Source organism: Oncorhynchus nerka, linkage group LG1, assembly GCF_034236695.1.
Source record: "Oncorhynchus nerka isolate Pitt River linkage group LG1, Oner_Uvic_2.0, whole genome shotgun sequence".
Taxonomy (NCBI): domain Eukaryota; kingdom Metazoa; phylum Chordata; class Actinopteri; order Salmoniformes; family Salmonidae; genus Oncorhynchus; species Oncorhynchus nerka.
In genome coordinates this window covers 31,133,160-31,155,345 of record NC_088396.1, presented here as the reverse complement: position 1 = coordinate 31,155,345, position 22,186 = coordinate 31,133,160, and the positions used below count along the sequence as shown (strand labels likewise).

Here is a 22,186-nt window from a genome sequence, read left to right as displayed (position 1 = left end):
TTGTTTCTACGGGGTTGTTTTCCTTAGTAAATTTCAGAGGCATTGATACAGCTTCTTATACCATTAGTGAACCATGGGTGCTTGACTTTATGAGGTTCTGTGGTTTTGGGGGAAATAACTGCGAGGTCCGATTTACGAAGCAGCTGGGTGCTTTGTTATTCACGGTCAGGTTGCTTAGCAGTTCGCATGCTCACACACACCGACACACACACACACTCCATTCAGCGCTGAGTCAGCGTGGCCATCTATTTTCACAAGCTATATACTCTCGCCCTTCTCCTTTACTCCAGTAGAGCCCAGACATAGTCGGCTGTTTGAAGCTGACGTTTTTACCACTGGGACAATACTAACATTAGTACCATTAAAACAATAACAGTGGGAGATTTACAGGACGTTGTGTAGACGTTTGGGCGTGAGAATATGAGAGGACTATTAAGGGCCCTTGTCAGAGCCCGGTTGAGTTGATAACGTCTCAGTGTGTGTATCTCTTAGGACCATGGATCTCCAGTTGGATGACTCCTTACTGGCCGACTCCCTAGATGCCTATCGAATTGTCCCTATGGGATTAATAAAGTCGTATTGAATTGAAGTTACTCATTACATGGCCAGACTAGAACAGACAAATGGGTCAATATCATCATCAGAGCTAATCCAGTTTTTGTATTTATTATGGGGCCCCATTAGCTGCTGCCTTGGCTCCCTGGGGTCCAATAACATAAAAATAAAAAAACATTACAATACATTCACGAAAGATTTCACAACATATTAAGTGTGTGCCCTCAGTCCCATACTCTACTACCACATGTCCACAACACAAAATCCATGTGTACATGTGTGTATAGTACGTTTGTTATCGTGTGTTTGTATGCATGTGTCTGTGCCTGTGCTTGTGTTGCTTCACAGTCCCCGCTGGTCCATAAGGTGTATTTTTATCTGTTTTTGAAATAAAATGTTACTGATTGCATAAGTTAATTGATGTGGAATAGAGTTCCATGTAGTCATGTCTCTATGTAGTACTGTGCACCTCCCATAGTCTGTTCTGGACTTGGGACTGTGAAGAGACCTCTGATGACATGTCTTGTGGGGTAAATCAGTACAAGATATGGAAAAGGGGTATATGATGTGTGTGTCCTTAGTACCTGGGTCTAGCACGAGCCTGTGTGGCTATAAGTCAGCCTGGTGAGATGGTGACATGCATCTGTCCTCATCCTCTCTGTTCCTGTAAAGATTACAGTCATGTCAGTAGCATTAGTTATGGTACCACACTGCTAAGCATCAGGACTATATGGCATGTTTCCATAACAATCTATTTAGCTTGGATTGAAGTAGTTACTCTTTGTTTTGTTTACATTTATCACCAAACATTGGTTTGGGTTTGATACACACCCTAGATATTTGCTTATTTGTTTCAATTCCATTTTAATTGAACAAATTCCACAAACAAATCCTTTGTGTTACAGTTCTGGATCATTTGCCAGCCCACTGACACGAACATGCAACTGGAAACTATACCCAGAGGTCGGGGGAATGTTAATAATGTCAAAACAGAAAAGCTTGTGGTACACACACACACACACACACACACACACACACACACACACACACAAAGCGAGAGAGAGAGGGAATTCCCCGTTGACTCACACACAAACATGTAGCGTTAATCTCACTGTAATCCTTGTATCAAGTGAGTACCACTCAGATTAGGTTATTCCTGTATTAAATAGCAACGGGTGACTAAGTCAATTACTCAGTCAGACAGTCATCTGCCTCTCAACCTAGGTCTGTGATCTCAGCGTTGTGTGGATGGTAGGATGGAGGCCGTAAAAGGTTGAGTGTGTGTGATGGTGGGTCCGGATGGAATGGGGATGTACTTCCTTTTACTCTCAAACAGCTCAAAGGTCATCTGACAAATGATGAGAGGAACCCTTCCAGTAGATAGTGTGTTGGTGTAAACTCCTGAGGGTGTGATGCTGCTATGCTCTTCAGGATGCATTTACAGCAGTTACCCATAAAGTCTCAAACTCTAACTCTTATCTCAGGGGAGGCTTGTAATTTAAAACAGCAACACACTTACATTTCAGGAAACACATTAGCGCTTTGTTCTGGGAGGTAAGAAATATCCTTTATATTCAGATCCTTCATTCACTCACTGAGATGAATCATACGGAGAGCAACACAAGTTTAGCAAAATAAATCCTACAACTATTCCAACTGCTATCTCCATGCACAGTGCAGTGATCTTTTTACATAATGATGATGGTGATGGGATGCTAATGATGATGATAATGATGGTTGTAGTGGTAATAATCTTGATATGAATAATGTCGACATATGGCTTGTCCACTATTTATGCGAGTATGACTCAGTCCGCATTGTGTGGAGAGATAATAAGAATTTAAATAATAAAAATAATGACTTTTGAATACTTCAAAATGAGACAAATCTGAGACACATTTTTGCCAGTTGAAGTTGGAAGTTTACATACACTTAGGTTGGAGTCATTAAAACTCGTTTTTCAACCACTCCACAAATTTCTTGTTCACAAACTATAGATTTGGCAAGTCGGTTAGGACATCTACTTTGTGCATGACACAAGTAATTTTTCCAACAATTGTTTACAGACAGATTTTTTCACTTATAATTCACTGTATCCCAATTCCAGTGGGTCAGAAGTTTACATACACTAAGTTGACTGTGCCTTTAAACAGCTTGGAAAATTCCAGAAAATGTGTGTGATGGCTTTAGAAGCTTCTGATAGGCTAATTGACATAATTCGAGTCAATTGGAGGTGTACCTGTGGATGTATTTCAAGGCCTACCTTCAAACTCAGTGCATCTTTGCTTGACAACATGGGAAAATCAAAAGAAATCAGCCAAAAAGTCAGAAAAAAATTGTAAACCTCCACAAGTCTGGTTCATCCTTGGGAGCAATTTCCAAACGCCTGAGAAGGTAAAACGTTCATCTGTATAAACAATAGTACGCAAGTATAAACACCATGGGACCATGCAGCCTTCATACCGCCCAGGAAGGAGACGCATTCTGTCTCCTAGAGATGAACATACTTTGGTGCAAAAAGTGCAAATCAATCCCAGAACAAAAGCAAAGGACCTTGTGAAGATGCTGGAGAAAACAGGCACAAAAGTATCTATATCCACAGTAAAACTTTTTATTTTATATTTTATTTCATATAAGTTCTTATTTACAACTGCGACCTGGCCAAGATAAAGCAAAGCAGTGCGACACGAACAACAACACAGAATTACACATGGAATAAATAAACATACAGTCAATAACACAATAGAAAAGTTTATATACACTGTGTGGAAATGAGGTAAGAGAAGGGAGGTAAGGCAATAAATAGGCCATAGTGGCAACACTGGAGTGATAGATGTGCAGAAGATGAATGTGCAAGTAGAGATACTGGGGTGCAAAGGAGTAAAAAATAAAAATAAATAACGGTATGGGGATGAGGTAGTTGGATGGGCTAATTACAGATGGGCAAATTACAGATGGGTTATGTACAGGTGCAGTGATCTGCGAGCTGCTCTGACACCTGGTCTGACAGTTAGAGAGGGAGATATGAGTCTCCATCTTCAGTGATTTTTGCAATTCGTTCCAGTCTTTGGCAGCAGAGAACTGGAAGGAAAGGAGACCAAAGGAGGAATTGGCTTTGGGCATGACCAGTGAAATATACCTTCTGGAGCGCGTGCTATGGGTGGGTGCTGATATGGTAACCAGTCAGCTGAGATAAGGTGGGGCTTTACCTAGCAAAGACTTACAGATGACCTGGAGCCAACGAGTCCTATATTGACATATCGAGTGCTATATCGACATAACCTGAAAGGCCGCTCAGCGAGGAAGAAGCCACTGCTCCAAAACCGCCTTAAAAAAGCCAGACTATGGTTTGCAACTGCACATGGGGACAAAGATCAAACTTTTTGGACAAATATCCTCTGGTCTGAGAACTGTTTGGCCATAATGACCATCGTTATGTTTGGAGGAAAAAGGGGGACGCTTGCAAGCCGCAGAACCATCACATCCGTTAAGCACAGGGGTGGCAGCATCATGTTGTGGGGGGTGCTTTGCTGCAGGTGCACTTCACAAAATAGATGGCATCATGAGGAAAGAAAATTATGTGGATATATTGAAGCAACATCTCAAGACATCCGTCAGGAAGTTAAAGCTTGGTCGCAAATGGGTCTTCCAAATGGACAATGACCCCAAGCATACCCCAAGCAACAAAGTCAAGGTATTGGAGTGGCCATCACAAAGCCCTGACCTCCATCCCATAGAAAATATGTGGGCAGAACTGAAAAAGCGTGTGCAAGCAAGGAGGCGTACAAACCTGACTCAGTTACACCAGCTCTGTCAAGAGGAATGGGCCAAAATTCACACAACTTTTATTGTGGGAAGCTTGTGGCTACCCGAAACGTTTGACCCAAGTTAAACAATCTAAAGGCAATGCTACCAAATACTAATTTAGTGTATGTAAACTTCTGACCCACTGGGAATGTGATGAAAGGAATACAAATCATTCTCTTTATTATTATGCTGACATTTCACATAATTAAAATTGAAGTGGTGATCCTAACTGACCTAAAACAAGGAATTTTTACAAGGATTAAATGTCAGGATTTGTGAAAAACTTAGTTTAAATGTACTTGGGTAAGGTGTATGTAAACTTCCGACTTCAACTGTATTCTTCTTAGGACCATTACTGAATGTACACGCTGGATGGAGACTATGGCCAACAGGCATTTCTCTACTGGTGGATACTCTGGTGGGATTCTTTAGACTTGGCAATGTGTCCTTCTGCGTGCATAATGTCACTATAAGATCAAGACTAAATAGAGCCAATCCATCTGATAAGCATATCAAAAAAGTTAGTAGAGTAGTTACTAGGTGTCTTTGTGTTTGTTTGTGTGTGTCTCTCTGTGTCAGTAAGTGCAGACATGTTTATGTGTGTGTGTGTGTGTGTGTGTGTGTGTGTGTGTAGAGTGACCTGTGTGACGTACTGTAGCGATGGCAGGGACTCAGTGAAGGGTTGTGCCAGGACAATGTCAACATCTGAGACCCAAACCAGGGACTTCCAGACTTCCCAAACCACCACCAACAAGCTACACGCCCAGCCAGAGGACCAGGAATTCAATTCATATGGTCCTGATTTCCCTCCCTCCCTCCCTCCCTCCATCCCTCCCTCCCTCCCTCCCTCCCTCCCTCCCTCCCTCCCTCCCTCCCTCCCCCTACCTCCCTACCTCCATCACTACCTCCCTCCCCTCTTTCCATACTATGCGGAGGGAGCAGAAAGGTTGTTTGATCCAGAGTTGGGATGTCTCATCTTCAGCCTGGTATTTGTTTGTACAGACGGCTACAGTACCCCCCGAAGCATGCATACATTGGCTTATAAGTCTCCTAAACTATGTTTCCCCTTAATAACTATGGAGATTTTAAGACTGTTTGGAGCACTCAGATACAATTTGGAGCCCTCAGTAGCTATGTGTTATATACGCAGAGAGGAAAATTATCATGATGTTCTTAATTGCTGCAAGCAAAAAACTCAAAATGAGAGCAGTGTTGTTGCCAAACAAGTTCCTCTATAGCCAATGCACAACACAGTGTTGTTGCCAAACATGTTCCTCTATAGCCAATGCACAACACAGTGTTGTTACCAAACATGTTCCTCTATAGCCAATGCACAACAAACATGTTCCTCTATAGTTGTTGCCAAACAAGTTCCTCTATAGCCAATGCACAACACAGTGTTGTTGCCAAACATGTTCCTCTATAGCCAATGCACAACACAGTGTTGTTGCCAAACATGTTCCTCTATAGCCAATGCACAACACAGTGTTGTTGCCAAACATGTTCCTCTATAGCCAATGCACAACACAGTGTTGTTGCCAAACATGTTCCTCTATAGCCAATGCACAACACAGTGTTGTTGCCAAACAAGTTCCTCTATAGCCAATGCACAACACAGTGTTGTTGACTAACATGTTCCTCTATAGCCAATGCACAACGCAGTGTTGTTGCCAAACATGTTCCTCTATAGCCAATGCACAACACAGTGTTGTTGCCAAACATGTTCCTCTATAGCACAATGTTGTTGCCAACATGTTCAGTGTTGTTGCCAAACATGTTCCTCTATAGGCAATGCACAACACAGTGTTGTTGCCAAACATGTTCCTCTATAGCCAATGCACAACGCAGTGTTGTTGCCAAACAAGTTCCTCTATAGCCAATGCACAACGCAGTGTTGTTGCCAAACATGTTCCTCTATAGCCAATGCACAACGCAGTGTTGTTGCCAAACATGTTCCTCTATAGCCAATGCACAACGCAGTGTTGTTGCCAAACATGTTCCTCTATAGCCAATGCACAACACAGTGTTGTTGCCAAACATGTTCCTCTATAGCCAATGCACAACACAGTGTTGTTACCAAACATGTTCCTCTATAGCCAATGCACAACACAGTGTTGTTGCCAAACATGTTCCCCTATAGCCAATGCACAACACACTGTTGTTACCAAACATGTTCCTCTATAGCCAATACACAACACAGTGTTGTTGCCAAACATGTTCCTCTAGCCAATGCACAATGTTGTTACAAACATGTTCCTCTAAACACAGTGTTGTTACAAACAGTGTTGTTGCCAAACATGTTCCTCTATAGCCAATGCACAACACAGTGTTGTGTTTCCTTATAGCCAATGCACAAACATGTTCCAAACATGTTCTATAGCCAATGCACAACACAGTGTTGTTGCCAAACATGTTCCTCTATAGCCAATGCACAACACAGTGTTGTTGCCAAACATGTTCCTCTATAGCCAATGCACAACACAGTGTTGTTGCCAAACATGTTCCTCTATAGCCAATGCACAACAAACATGTTCCTCTATGTTTGTTGCCAAACATGTTCCTCTATAGCCAATGCACAACACAGTGTTGTTGCCAAACATGTTCCTCTATAGCCAATGCACAACACAGTGTTGTTGCCAAACAACACAGTGTTCCTCTATAGCCAATGCACAAAACATGTTCCTCTACAGTGTTGTTGCCAAACATGTTCCTCTATAGCCAATGCACAACACAGTGTTGTTGCCAAACATGTTCCTCTATAGCCAATGCACAACACAGTGTTGTTGCCAAACATGTTCCTCTATAGCCAATGCACAACGCAGTGTTGTTGCCAAACATGTTCCTCTATAGCCAATGCACAACACAGTGTTGTTGCCAAACATGTTCCTCTATAGCCAATGCACAACACAGTGTTGTTGCCAAACATGTTCCTCTATAGCCAATGCACAACACAGTGTTGTTACCAAACATGTTCCTCTATAGCCAATGCACAACACAGTGTTGTTGCCAAACATGTTCCCCTATAGCCAATGCACAACACACTGTTGTTACCAAACATGTTCCTCTATAGCCAATACACAACACAGTGTTGTTGCCAAACATGTTCCTCTATAGCCAATGCACAACACAGTGTTGTTGCCAAACATGTTCCTCTATAGCCAATGCACAACACAGTGTTGTTGCCAAACATGTTCCTCTATAGCCAATGCACAACACAGTGTTGTTGCCAAACATGTTCCTCTATAGGCAATGCACAACACAGTGTTGTTGCCAAACATGTTCCTCTATAGCCAATGCACAACGCAGTGTTGTTGCCAAACAAGTTCCTCTATAGCCAATGCACAACGCAGTGTTGTTGCCAAACATGTTCCTCTATAGCCAATGCACAACACAGTGTTGTTGCCAAACATGTTCCTCTATAGCCAATGCACAACACAGTGTTGTTGCCAAACATGTTCCTCTATAGCCAATGCACAACCACAGTGTTGTTGCCAAACATGTTCCTCTATAGCCAATGCACAACACAGTGTTGTTACCAAACATGTTCTTCTATAGCCAATGCACAACACAGTGTTGTTGCCAAACATGTTCCCCTATAGCCAATGCACAACACACTGTTGTTACCAAACATGTTCCTCTATAGCCAATACACAACACAGTGTTGTTGCCAAACATGTTCCTCTATAGCCAATGCACAACACAGTGTTGTTGCCAAACATGTTCCTCTATAGCCAATGCACAACACAGTGTTTACCAAACATTTCCTCTACCAAACATGTTCCTCTATAGCCAATGCACAACACAGTGTTGTTGCCAAACATGTTCCTCTATAGCCAATGCACAACACAGTGTTGTTGCCAAACATGTTCCTCTATAGCCAATGCACAACACAGTGTTGTTGCCAAACATGTTCCTCTATAGCCAATGCACAACACAGTGTTGTTGCCAAACATGTTCCTCTATAGCCAATGCACAACACAGTGTTGTTGCCAAACATGTTCCTCTATAGCCAATGCACAACACAGTGTTGTTGCCAAACATGTTCCTCTATAGGCAATGCACAACACAGTGTTGTTACCAAACATGTTCCTCTATAGCCAATGCACAACACAGTGTTGTTGCCAAACATGTTCCTCTATAGCCAATGCACAACACAGTGTTGTTGCCAAACATGTTCCTCTATAGCCAATGCACAACACAGTGTTGTTGCCAAACATGTTCCTCTATAGCCAATGCACAACACAGTGTTGTTGCCAAACATGTTCCTCTATAGCCAATGCACAACACAGTGTTGTTGCCAAACATGTTCCTCTATAGCCAATACACAACGCAGTGTTGTTGCCAAACATGTTCCTCTATAGCCAATGCACAACACAGTGTTGTTGCCAAACATGTTCCTCTATAGCCAATGCACAACACAGTGTTGTTACCAAACATGTTCCTCTATAGCCAATGCACAACACAGTGTTGTTACCAAACATGTTCCTCTATAGCCAATGCACAACACAGTGTTGTTACCAAACATGTTCCTCTATAGCCAATGCACAACACAGTGTTGTTACCAAACATGTTCCTCTATAGCCAATGCACAACACAGTGTTGTTACCAAACATGTTCCTCTATAGTCAATGCACAACACAGTGTTGTTGCCAAACATGTTCCTCTATAGCCAATGCACAACACAGTGTTTCTTCTCAACATAAAGAAGTTAAACATGAAAAATCCCAAGTGGAGATTGAATGGCCACAGGAAAGTTTCCATTGTGTGTTTTACCATAACTCATAATGAAACCTTTTTGCTGTAACTCTGAAAGGGAAATCCATATCACCACTGTTGATCTCTCTATATGTCTGTCAAACCAGGCCAATGTCAGCCAACTGCAATGTTTATTGCTTGAGGTTTGATGCTTGTCTCCTTATCTCATTATCTGGAACACAGAGTCTAGTAGTTCAACAGTTTCCTCTCAACGTAGCCCATGCAGCACGGACTAGATATTGACCACACCGTGCATCACAGCCAATGGGACTCGGTCAATCTCCTGATCACTTCTCTCGGTTCTACTGCGTTTCTAATCTTATCTGTGGAATCTCCTGTCTCAGAGCAGCCTCGCTGGCATTCTCCGAGGATGCCGTCGTGAACCCGGGAGCTGTCATCACGCTGCTTGTGGGCCTTTTGGCGTTCTCAGATTACGCCACGTTTAATAAGAAGAACATGGTGCCGAAGATGTGTCTGAGGATCGCTAGACTAGCCTACACCAACCGACCAACACATTGTGATGTTTACTGCTCATATGAGAGGAAAAACTCAACTGAGTGGAATGTCTAATCTGGGTGTGGAGGATGTGAAAGGGGAAAGCTTGGGATGAATGTCAAAAGCTCCTGCATGAGATGGATGATTTTTTAAATAACTTGTTTTATAAAACGTTTATGAGCTGTCACCTTTGGCATAGAATTACACTTTTCAACAACGCTGAGAACAGGTTCGTCAGGTTTCTAAGAAAGTTGTGGTTTTGGAAATTGATTTGGACCGTGATCAGGAATGATGAACATTTAAAAACACAAGGGCACTACAACCTACAGGAGCCTTTATCTAGCTGAAGTTAGAATTCTATTCAATCTATATCGCTGGAGATTTACAGATGCGCGATAGAAATGTAAAGGTAATTTCCGATTGAGACGCCACGTGCAGCGTTTCCTCTGAATGCCGTCTCCTCTAATGTGGGAATATTGCTGAACTTCAGCGATACAGACTGAATAGAGGAGCCCTTAAACAAGTCAAAGTCCACTGCAATTACCTAGTTAAACTTGAACATTAGTGCAAAATGTTCATTTCCACCTAAATAGACATACCCAAAAGTAAGCATTTTTCATGAGATGGCCAAAAACAATAACTGGTAATGCTGCAAAGTTTTAGAAAGGTCTGGAACTCACCTTTCTGGTCATTTGTAAAAAAAATAATTGCTAAGGTGTTCTCACTTTTGGAAACAGAAGTTCAAGTACAAAGAACAACAATTATAAAATACGAACAATTATATACAGTACCAGTCAAAAGTTTGGACACACTTACTCAATCAAAGGTTTTTCTTTATTTTTACTATTTTCTACACTGTGGAGATATCAAAATGATGAAATAACACATATGGAATCATGTAGCAACCAAAAAAGTGTTATATATATTTTATATTGTAGATTCTTCAAAGTAGCCTCCTTTTGCCTTGATTACAGCTTTGCACACTCTTGGTATTCTCTCAACCAGCTTCACCTGGAATGCTTTTCCAACAGTCTTGAAGGAGTTCCCGCATATGCTGAGCACTTGCTGACTGCTTTTCCTTCACTCTGTGGTCCAACTCATCCCAAACCATCTCAATTGGGTTGAGGTCAGGTGATTGCAGAGGCCAGGTCATCTGATGCAGCACTCCATCACTCTTCTTCTTGGTCAAATAGCCCATACACAGCCTTGAGGTGTGTTGGGTCATTGTCCTGATGAAAAACAAATTATAGTCCCACTAAGCCCAAACCAGATGGGATGGCGTATTACTGCAGAATGCTGTGGTAGCCATGCTGGTTAAGTGTGCCTTGATTTCTAAATAAATCACAGACAGTGTCACCAGCAAAGAACCCTACACCATCACACCTCATCCTCCATGCTTCATGGTGGGAACCACACAAGCGGAGATCATCCGTTCACCTACTCTGCGTCTCACAAAGACAAGGCGGTTGGAACCAAAAATCTTAAATTTGGACTCATCAGACCAAATGACAGATTTCCACCAGTCTTGTGTCCATTGCTCGTGTTTCTTGACCTAAGCAAGTATTTTCTTCTTATTGGTGTCCTTTAGTAGTGGTTTCTTTGGAGCAATTCACCCATGAAGGCCTGATTTATGCAGTCTCCTCTGTTACACTGAACTCTGTGAAGCATTTTTTTGGGCTACAATTTCTGAGACTGGTAACAATTTCTGAGGCTAATGAACTCTGGGTCTTCCTTTCCTGTGGTGGTCCTCATGAGAGCCAGTTTCATCATAGAGCTTGATGGTTTTTGCAACTGCACTTGAAGAAATGTTCAAAGTTCTTGAAATATTCCGCATTGACTGACCTTCATTTCTTAAAGTAATGATAGACTGTCATTTCTCTTTGCTTATTTGAGCTGCTCTTGCCATAATATGGACTTGGTATTTTACCAAATAGGGCTGTCTTCTGTATACCACCCCTACCTTGTCACAACACAACTGATTGGCTCAAACACATTAAGAACAAAATAAATTCCACAAATGAACTTTTAACAAGGCACACCTGTTAAATGAAATGCATTCTGGGTGACTACCTCATGAAGCTGTTTGAGAGAATGCCAAGAGTGTTCAAAACTGTCATCAAGGCAAAGGGTGGCTATTTTAAAGAATCTCAAATTTAAAAAAAACTCCATGGTTACTACATGATTCCAAATATAAAATATATTTTGCTTTGTTTAACACTTTTTTGGTTTCTACATGATTGATGTGTTATTTAATAGTTTTGATGTCTTCACTATTTTGTCTTCACTATTCTACAATGTAGAAGATAGTAAAAATATAGAAAAACCACAGAATGAGTAGGTGTGTCCAAACATTTAATTGGTAGTTAGGGCTTGAAGTGTAGGGTAGTGTAGGGCTTGAAATGACTGAAATTAAATTAGAAGCTAATTACAATAAGATTTTCCTTATGCAGTGCCTTGCAGAAGCATTCATCCCCCTTGGCGTTTTTCATATTTTGTTGCATTACAACCTATCATTTAAATGTATTTTTATTTCATGTAATGGACATACACAAAATAGTACAAATTGGTGAAGTGAAATAAAAAATATAACTTGTTTAAAAAAATTAAATAAAAATGTAAAACGGAAAAGGGTTGTGTGCATATGTATTAACCCCTTTGCTATGAAGCCCTTAAATAAGATCTGATGCAATCAATTACCTTCAGAAGTCACATAATTAGTTAAATAGTTAAATAGTCCACCTGTGTGCAATCTAAGTGTCACATGATCTGTCACATGATCTCAGAATATATACACCAGAATATATACACCTGAAAGGCCCCAGAGTCTGCAACACCACTAAGCAAGAGGCATCACCAAGCAAGTAGCATCATGAAGACAAAGGAGCTCTCCAAACAGGTCAGGGACAAAGTTCTGGAGAAGTACAGATCAGGGTTGGGTTGTAAAAAAATATCCAAAACTTTGAACATCCCACCGAGCCCCATTAAATCCATTATTAAAAAATTGAAAGAATAAGGCACCACAACAAACCTGTCAAGAGAGGGCCGCCCACCAAAACTCACAGACCAGGCAAGGAGGGCATTAATTAGAGGCAACAAAGACACCAAATATAACCCTGAAGGAGCTGCAAAGCTCCACACCGGAGATTGGAGAATCTGTCCATAGCACCACCTTAAGCTGTGTTTGCCAAAAGGCATGTGGGAGACATTACATTACATTTACATTTAAGTCATTTAGCAGACGCTCTTATCCAGAGCGACTTACAAATTGGTGCATTCACCTTATGACATCCAGTGGAACAGCCACTTTACAATAGTGCATCTAAGTCTTTTAAGGGGGGTGAGAAGGATTACTTTATCCTATCCTAGGTATTCCTTAAAGAGGTGGGGTTTCAGGTGTCTCCGGAAGGTGGTGATTGACTCCGCTGTCCTGGCGTCGTGAGGGAGTTTGTTCCACCATTGGGGGGCCAGAGCAGCGAACAGTTTTGACTGGGCTGAGCGGGAACTGTACTTCCTCAGTGGTAGGGAGGCGAGCAGGCCAGAGGTGGATGAACGCAGTGCCCTTGTTTGGGTGTAGGGCCTGATCAGAGCCTGGAGGTACTGAGGTGCCGCTCCCCTCACAGCTCCGTAGGCAAGCACCATGGTCTTGTAGCGGATGAGAGCTTCAACTGGAAGCCAGTGGAGAGAGCGGAGGAGCGGGGTGACGTGAGAGAACTTGGGAAGGTTGAACACCAGACGGGCTGCGGCGTTCTGGATGAGTTGTAGGGGTTTAATGGCACAGGCAGGGAGCCCAGCCAACAGCGAGTTGCAGTAATCCAGACGGGAGATGACAAGTGCCTGGATTAGGACCTGCGCCGCTTCCTGTGTGAGGCAGGGTCGTACTCTGCGGATGTTGTAGAGCATGAACCTACAGGAACGGGCCACCGCCTTGATGTTAGTTGAGAACGACAGGGTGTTGTCCAGGATCACGCCAAGGTTCTTAGCGCTCTGGGAGGAGGACACAGTGGAGTTGTCAACCGTGATGGCAAGATCATGGAACGGGCAGTCCTTCTCCGGGAGGAAGAGCAGCTCCGTCTTGCCGAGGTTCAGCTTGAGGTGGTGATCCGTCATCCACACTGATATGTCTGCCAGACATGCAGAGATGCGATTCGCCACCTGGTCATCAGAAGGGGGAAAGGAGAAGATTAATTGTGTGTCGTCTGCATAGCAATGATAGGAGAGACCATGTGAGGTTATGACAGAGCCAAGTGACTTGGTGTATAGCGAGAATAGGAGAGGGCCTAGAACAGAGCCCTGGGGGACACCAGTGGTGAGAGCACGTGGTGAGGAGACGGATTCTCGCCACGCCACCTGGTAGGAGCGACCTGTCAGGTAGGACGCAATCCAAGCGTGGGCCGCGCCGGAGATGCCCAACTCGGAGAGGGTGGAGAGGAGGATCTGATGGTTCACAGTATCGAAGGCAGCCGATAGGTCTAGAAGGATGAGAGCAGAGGAGAGAGAGTTAGCTTTAGCAGTGCGGAGCGCCTCCGTGATACAGAGAAGAGCAGTCTCAGTTGAATGACTAGTCTTGAAACCTGACTGATTTGGATCAAGAAGGTCATTCTGAGAGAGATAGCGGGAGAGCTGGCCAAGGACGGCACGTTCAAGAGTTTTGGAGAGAAAAGAAAGAAGGGATACTGGTCTGTAGTTGTTGACATCGGAGGGATCGAGTGTAGGTTTTTTCAGAAGGGGTGCAACTCTCGCTCTCTTGAAGACGGAAGGGACGTAGCCAGCGGTCAGGGATGAGTTGATGAGCGAGGTGAGGTAAGGGAGAAGGTCTCCGGAAATGGTCTGGAGAAGAGAGGAGGGGATAGGGTCAAGCGGGCAGGTTGTTGGGCGGCCGGCCGTCACAAGACGCGAGATTTCATCTGGAGAGAGAGGGAGAAAGAGGTCAGAGCACAGGGTAGGGCAGTGTGAGCAGAACCAGCGGTGTCGTTTGGCTTAGCAAACGAGGATCGGATGTCGTCGACCTTCTTTTCAAAATGGTTGACGAAGTCATCTGCAGAGAGGGAGGAGGGGGAGGGGGAGGAGGATTCAGGAGGGAGGAGAAGGTGGCAAAGAGCTTCCTAGGGTTAGAGGCAGATGCTTGGAATTTAGAGTGGTAGAAAGTGGCTTTAGCAGCAGCGACAGAAGAGGAAAATGTAGAGAGGAGGGAGTGAAAGGATGCCAGGTCCGCAGGGAGGCGAGTTTTCCTCCATTTCCGCTCGGCTGCCCGGAGCCCTGTTCTGTGAGCTCGCAATGAGTCGTCGAGCCACGGAGCGGGAGGGGAGGACCGAGCCGGCCTGGAGGATAGGGGACATAGAGAGTCAAAGGATGCAGAAAGGGAGGAGAGGAGGGTTGAGGAGGCAGAATCAGGAGATAGGTTGGAGAAGGTTTGAGCAGAGGGAAGAGATGATAGGATGGAAGAGGAGAGAGTAGCGGGGGAGAGAGAGCGAAGGTTGGGACGGCGCGATACCATCCGAGTAGGGGCAGTGTGGGAAGTGTTGGATGAGAGCGAGAGGGAAAAGGATACAAGGTAGTGGTCGGAGATTTGGAGGGGAGTTGCAATGAGGTTAGTGTTAGTGGAAGAACAGCATCTAGTAAAGATGAGGTCGAGCGTATTGCCTGCCTTGTGAGTAGGGGGGGAAGGTGAGAGGGAGAGGTCAAAAGAGGAGAGGAGTGGAAAGAAGGAGGCAGAGAGGAATGAGTCAAAGGTAGACGTGGGGAGGTTAAAGTCGCCCAGAACTGTGAGAGGTGAGCCGTCCTCAGGAAAGGAGCTTATCAAGGCATCAAGCTCATTGATGAACTCTCCGAGGGAACCTGGAGGGCGATAAATGATAAGGATGTTAAGCTTGAAAGGGCTGGTAACTGTGACAGCATGGAATTCAAAGGAGGCGATAGACAGATGGGTAAGGGGAGAAAGAGAGAATGACCACTTGGGAGAGATGAGGATCCCGGTGCCACCACCCCGCTGACCAGAAGCTCTCGGGGTGTGCGAGAACACGTGGGCGGACGAAGAGAGAGCAGTAGGAGTAGCAGTGTTGTCTGTGGTGATCCATGTTTCCGTCAGTGCCAAGAAGTCGAGGGACTGGAGGGAGGCATAGGCTGAGATGAACTCTGCCTTGTTGGCCGCAGATCGGCAGTTCCAGAGGCTACCGGAGACCTGGAACTCCACGTGGGTCGTGCGCGCTGGGACCACCAGATTAGGGTGGCCGCGGCCACGCGGTGTGGAGCGTTTGTATGGTCTGTGCAGAGAGGAGAGAACAGGGATAGACAGACACATAGTTGACAGGCTACAGAAGAGGCTACGCTAATGCAAAGGATATTGGAATGACAAGTGGACTACACGTCTCGAATGTTCAGAAAGTTGAGCTTACGTAGCAAGAATCTTATTGACTAAAATGATTAAAAATGATACAGTACTGCTGAAGTAGGCTAGCTGGCAGTGGCTGCGTTGTTGACTTTGTAGGCTAGCTGGCAGTGGCTGCGTTGTTGATTCGGGGCTAGCTGGCTAGCTAGCAGTGTTGATTACGTTACGTTGCGTTAAAGAACGACAATAGCTGGCTAGGTAACCTAGAAAATCGCTCTAGACTACACAATTATCTTTGATACAGAGACGGCTATGTAGCTAGCTATGTAGCTTGCTACGATCAAACAAATCAAACCGTTGTACTGTAATGAAATGAAATGAAAATGTGATACTACCTGTGGAGCGAGGCGGAATGCGACCGGGTTGTTAAGTTCTATTCGGTAGACGTTGGCTAGCTGTTGGCTAGCTAGCAGTGTCTCCTACGTTAAGGATGACAAATAGCTGGCTAGCTAACCTCGGTAAATTAAGATAATCACTCTAAAACTACACACTCTAAACTACACAATTATCTTGGATACGAAGACAGCAAAGACAACTATGTAGCTAGCTAACACTACACTAATCAAGTCGTTCAGTTGAGGGTAATAGTTACTACAGTGCTGCTATACGGTAGACGGTGGACGTTAGCTAGCTGGCTAGCTGCTGGGCAGATAGCAGTGTAGGCTACGTTAGGACGACGAAATACGATAATTACGCAATTATCTTTGATACAAAGACGGCTATGTAGCTAGCTAAGAAGAAATTGCTAAGATTAGACAAATCAAACCGTTGTACTATAATGAAATGTAATGAAATGTAATGAAAAGTTATACTACCTGCAGACCGAAGTGCGTATGCGACTGCTCGCTCCAACCCGGAAGACTCCCCAAACATATGGAAGAACGTAATCTGGTTACATGAGACTAAAATTGAGCATTTTGGCCATCAAGGAAAACGCGATGTCTGGCGCAAACCCAACACCTCTCATCACCCCGAGAACACCATCTCCACAGTGAAGCATGGTGGTGGCAGCATCATGCTATGGGTATGTTTTTCATCAGCACGGACTGGGAAACTGGTCAGAATTAAAGGAATGATGGATGGCGCTAAATACAGGGAAATTCTTGAGGGAAACCAGTTTCAGTCTTCCAGAGATTTGAGACTGGGACGGAGGTTCACCTTCCAGCAGGACAATGACCCTAAGCATACTGCTAAAGCAACACTCAAGTGGTTCAAGGGGAAACATTTAAATGTCTTGGAATGGCCTAGTCAAAGCCTAGACCTCAATCCAATTCAGAATCTGTCGTATGACTTTAAGATTGCTGTACACCAGCGGAACCCATCCAACTTGAAGGAGCTGGAGCAGTTTTGCCTTGAAGGATAGGCAAAAATCCCAGTGGCTAGATGAGCCAAGCTTATAGAGACATACCCCAGGAGACTTGCAGCTTCAATTTCTGCAAAAGGTGGCTCTACAAAATATTGACTGTGGGGGGGGTGAATAGTTATGCACGCTCAAGTTCTTTTTTTTTTGTCATATTTCTTGTTTGTTTCACAAAAAATATTTTGCATCTTCAAAGTCTCCTTCACCCAAATCCAGAGAGCGGATGTCCTGAAAGAGCGGCAAAATCTGGACCCCTACAAATCAGCTGGTCTAGATAATCTGGACCCTCTCTTTCTAAAATTATCCGCCACAATTGTTGCAGCCCCTATTACTAGCCTGTTCAACCTCTCCTTTGTATTGTCTGAGATCCCTAAAGATTGGAAAGCTGCCGAGGTCATCCCCCTCTAAAGGGGAGACACTCTTGACCCAAACTGCTACAGACCTATATCTATCCTACCCTGCCTTTCTAAAGTCTTCGAAAGCCAAGTTAACAAACAGATCACCGACCATTTCGAATCCCACCGTACCTTTTCCGCTATGCAATCTGGTTTTCGAGCTGATCATGGGTGCACCTCAGCCACGCTCAACTCCTAAACGATTTCATAACTCTTCATAAGACAATACTGTGCAGCCGTCTTCATCAACCTGGCCAAGGCTTTCGACTCTGTCAATCACCACATTCTTATTGGCAGACTCAACAGCCTTGGTTTCTCAAATGACTGCCTTGCCTGGTTCACCAACTACTTCTCAGATGTAATTCAGTTTGTCAAATCGGAGGGCCTGTTGTCCGGACCTCTGGCAGTCTCTATGGGGGTGCCACAGGGTTCAATTCTCAGGCCGACTCTTTTCTCTGTATACATCAATGATGTCGCTCTTGCTGCTGGTGATTCTCTAATCCACCTCTACGCAGACGACACCATTCTGTATACTTCTGGCCCTTCTTTGGACACTGTGTTCACAAACCTTCAGACGAGCTTCAATGCCATACAACACTCCTTCTGCGGCCTCCAACTGCTCTTAAATGCAAGTCAAACTAAATGCATGCTCTTCAACCGATCACTGCCCTATATAGGGGACTTAAGATCTATGACTAAACAATGTTTGCATTGGCAAAGCACTGCAAACCTGCAGTTGAGACATATCTAAACTACTAAACAGACAGGATCTTCTCTGACCATTACACATATTTCCCCTCCATGTGATGTATTTGCTGTCCTTCTTACCTTTGTGCTGTTGTCTATGACCAATAATGCTTGTACCATGTCTTGTGCTGCTACCATGTTATGTTGCTACCATGTTGTTGTCATTTTTTGTCGCTACCATGCTGTGTTGTCATGTGTTGCTGCCATGCTGTTGTTGTCTTAGGTCTCTCTTTATGTAGTGTTGTGTTGCCTCTCTTGTCATGATGTGTGTTTTGTCCTATTTAAAAAAAAAAAATGTAATCCAAGCCCCCGTCCCCGCAGGAGGCCTTTGCCTTTTGGTAGGCCGTCATTGTAAATAAGAATTAACTGACTTGCCTAGTTAAATAATGGTTAAACAAACATGAAATGCTCACAGCGTGAATACTTAACCATAAAGTAATAACTTGTTTCCTTCTGGGGTCATATGAGGCAGGGCTTCCCAGTCTTTTTGAGGTCCATCCTCCCTCAAAGGTTTCTCTAATACTCCTGAGACCCATTTGATAAACCAAACCAATGATTCTTGTTAGAACCCATTCTGTAGCTACTGCCTTGAGGGAATCAGAGGAGACCCACCAGTAAGTCCTGTCCCATCTGGGAGACAGTGAGGTGGTGATGGAGGGTTGCTGTCTTGGGATAAACATCCACGGTGAGGTAGCCATTTAGTGATGTGGTGCTTAAGATGACCTCATTGGCCCGGACGACCTCTCTCACTTCCTGTGAGGTGAGGTCACCAGAGACCAGACATCCAATCACCTACCGGCTGTCATCCATTTGCAGAAACCAACTCCTCAAAACCACACACGTCTCTCTACACTTGGCTGCACATCTGACTGACTGACTTCGGCAAATTGAGAAATTATGTGACTATACTCAACAAAAGAAGAAGACACTGTATTATGAAGCCAAGATCAATGATATAAAGAATGATACAAAACAATGGGAGTAATTTAAATGAAATTATGGGCAGAAAGACAAATTCAGTGAGCCATCGTATTCATGTACAAGAAAATAAATAATGAAAGAAAAGCATTGTAAGTCTGAATTTTGTACATTTAGTGTGGGAGAGGTGGATTTTGTTTAAATTGATCAATTATGACAAACCTGCTGGCATTGACAACCAACTTAGATGGAAAGCTACTGAGAAGCTGACTCTATAGCCACATCTTTCTGTCCTATATTTAACCTGACCCTAGAAGAATGTGTTTGTCCTCAGGCCTGGATGGAAGCCAAGAATTGTAAAATAGCTTTTACTGGTTCTAACAGCCGACTTATCAGTTTGCTGCCATCTCTTAGCAAACTGTTGGAAAAAATGTAAACAAATTAACAACAGACTTTCAGCATGCTGACAGAGAAGGGCACTCAACATGTACTGCACTGACACAAATGACTGATGATTGGAATCAATCTTTAGGATGTTTTTAACATAAACCTTAATGTTTCAACCGGAGAATTCCTTTGTCATTATAAATGCAATGGAACGCAGCTACCTCTCAAAGGAGCGTGCCTGAATGAGCTCATGGCCTTCTGGCAGACCTCTTCCTCAATCAGCTCTCATTCTCTCCTCTTTCACAGTAGAAGCCTCAAACAAGGTTCTAAAGACTGTCGACATCTAGTGGAAGCCTTGGGAAGTGCAATCGGACCAAATTTACACTGTATCTTGGATAGGCAAAGAGTTGAAAAACTACAAACCTCAGATTTCCCACTTCCTGGTTGGATTTTTTTTTTGCATGCCATATGAGTTCTGTTATACTCATAGACATCATTCAAACAGTTTTAGAAGGTTCAAAGAGTTATCTATCCACATCTACTAATATCATGCATATCTTAGCTTCTGGGCCTGAGTAGCAGGCAGTTTACTTATTCATCCAAGCTACTCAATACTACCCCCAGCCATAAGAAGTTAATGTATTTGAGACAATCAGTTGTGCTGTGACAAGGTAGGGGGATATACAGAAGAAAGCCCTATTTGGTAAAAGATCAAGTCCATATTATGGCAAGAGCAGCTCAAATAAGCAAAGAGAAACGACAGTCCATTACTTTAAGACATCAAGGTCAGTCAATATGGACAATTTCAAGAACTGAAAGTTTCTTCAAGTGCAATCTCAAAAACCATCAAGCGCTATGATGAAACTGGCTCTCATGAGGACCACCACAGGAATGGAAGATCCAGAGTTACCTTTTCTGCAGAGGATAAGTGAATTATTTACCAGCCTCAGAAATTGCAGCCCATAAAATTGCTTCACAGAGTTCAAGTAACAGACACCTCAACGTCAACTGTTCAGAAGAGACTACTAAAGTACACCAATACGAGGAAAAGACTTGCTTGGGCCAAGAAACACAAGCAATGGACATTAGACTGGTGGAAATCTGTCCTTTGGTCCGATGAGCACAAATGTAGATTTTTGGTTCCAACCGCGGTGTCTTTGTGAGACGCTGTGTGGGTGAATGATTTTTAAAAAATACAAAAATATTTAACCTTTATTTAACCAGGTAGGCTAGTTGAGAACAAGTTCTCATTTGCAACTGCGACCTGGCCAAGATAAAGCGTAGCAATTCGACACATACAACAACACAGAGTTACACATGGAATAAACAAAACATACAGTCAATAATACAGTAGAACAAAAGAAAACAAATATATACAGTGAGTGCAAATGAGGTAAGTTAAGGAAATAAATAGGCCATGGTGACGAAGTAATTACAATATAGCAATTAAACACTGGAATGGTAGATCGGCAGAAGATGAATGTGCAGGTAGAGATACTGGGGTGCAAAGGAGCAAAATAAAGAAATAAATAAATACCCGTATGGGGAGGAGGTAGGTAGATAGATGGGCTGTTTACATATAGGCTAAGTACAGGTGCAGTGATCTGTAAACTGCTCTGACAGCTGGTGCTTAAAGCTAGTGAGGGAGATGATCTCTGCATGTGTATTTCCCACCGTTAAGCATGGAGGAGGAGGTGTTATGGTGTAGGGATGCTTTGATGGTGACACTGTCTGTGATTTATTTAGATTTCAAGGCAAATCAAATCAAATTTGATTTGTCACATACACATGGTTAGCAGATGTTAATGTGAGTGTAGCGAAATGCTTGTGCTTCTAGTTCCGACAATGCAGTAATAAACAACGAGTAATCTAACCTAACAATTCCACATCTCCTACCTTATACACACAAATGTAAAGGGATAAAGAATATGTACATAAAGATATATGAATGAGTGATGGTACAGAACGGCATAGGCAAGATGCAGTAGATGGTATAGAGTACAGTACATACATATGAGATGAGTAATGTAGGGTATATAAACATAAAGTGGCATAGTTTGAAAGTGGCTAGTGATACATGTATTACATAAAGATGGCAAGATGCAGTAGATGATATAGAAGACAGTATATACATATACATATGAGATGAGTAATGTAGAGTGTGTAAACATTATATTAAGTGGCATTGTTTAAAGTGGCTAGTGATACATTTTTCCATCAATTTCCATCAATTTACATTATTAAAGTGGCTGGAGTTGAGTCTGTATGTTGGCAGCAGCCACTCTATGTTAGTGGTGGCTCTTTAACAGTCTGATGGCCTTGAGATAGAAGCTGTTTTTCAGTCTCTCGGTCCCTGCTTTGATGCACCGGTACTGACCTCGC

At 43.4% G+C, this 22,186-nt stretch overlaps 1 long non-coding RNA gene across 1 annotated transcript in view; it reads right to left on the bottom strand.

Moving 5' to 3' along the window:
- Window positions 1-233: 233 nt before the first annotated feature.
- LOC115129082 (uncharacterized) overlaps window positions 234-22,186 on the bottom strand; it is a 67,944-nt gene continuing 45,991 nt past the window's right edge. Inside the window, exon 4 of the long non-coding RNA XR_003863610.2 lies at window positions 234-1,219. This is a non-coding gene — a long non-coding RNA (uncharacterized LOC115129082). The remainder of the gene's footprint in view (window positions 1,220-22,186) is intronic.